Below are 1,055 nucleotides of genomic sequence, written 5' to 3'. Positions count from 1 at the left end.
GACTTGTGTCGCTAAAGTTTAGTCGGCAAGAATTTACGGAAAATTAACTAACGACTGGAGGCGTAACAATATATTTCATCACTTTGATCACACCCTGGTCATGAGGCTGCAAGACCGCTGCCGTATTCACCGGAAAGAGCACTGAACGAACGTTCGATAATTCCTGTTGAAAATATGAGGAAGCATAATCGTCAAAGATGTCCTAAAATTTTGTCAACAGCGGACATATTGATGCAAGCTTTTTCACCAAAGAGGATTGCAGCGGAAATAATGTGTCAGGCTTTGAACTTTTCAAACCATCTATTGGAAGCTTTAAACTCTTGCTTGATACAAAATTTTGCGAGAAACTGAAGAGCGTCTCTTTGAAGGATCAAACCAGTACCCAGCGCACTGATTCCTTTTTAAATTTATTTTAATCTTAGAATAAATTTCTAAAACCTCTCTAATTTTACGAAAAACACATTTCTTCATTAAACTCTTTAAAATTCAGCATAGGAACTTTTGTGAGAATTTTATATGCGAGATTTAAATTTTTGTTTAGCAATTAAAACGTTCTTTTTTGTGCGTTTCATAGAATGTGTTTTCACGAAAAAACACCAAGAAATAACTCTTGGCATTTGTTAAAAAGTTGTTCATAATTCTTGTTAAAAATCTTTGGAAATAAAAATAGACCCGATTTAGACTTTTCACAAAATAGTTTTTTTTTTATTAAAATTTCTGTTTTAGAAATATTGTTTCTTAGAAAATCTGGCTAACGTCGATTTTATTTTACTTTTTAAAGAAAAGATAAACTTTAAAGGGCTCTTAGAAAAGAGGAATCATCTATATTCACAATTCTCAAATATTGGTATTGTTTATTGTTTGTTTTCAAATTTAGGTCATATTTTAATTTAATTTTAATTTTGGAATAAATAAAAACCTTGTTCAATCTCTTCGAAAAACACATTTTTTATTAAACTCTTAAAACCTTGGTTTTGGAATTTTGTGAGAATTTTATATCATGTAAGATTTTAAATTATGTTTTTCATTATAAAAACTTTTATTTTTGCGTTTCA

This window comes from Limulus polyphemus, unplaced genomic scaffold (assembly GCF_000517525.1).
Source record: "Limulus polyphemus unplaced genomic scaffold, Limulus_polyphemus-2.1.2 Scaffold1035, whole genome shotgun sequence".
NCBI lineage: Eukaryota > Metazoa > Arthropoda > Merostomata > Xiphosura > Limulidae > Limulus > Limulus polyphemus.
This window is presented reverse-complemented; position numbering follows the sequence as displayed.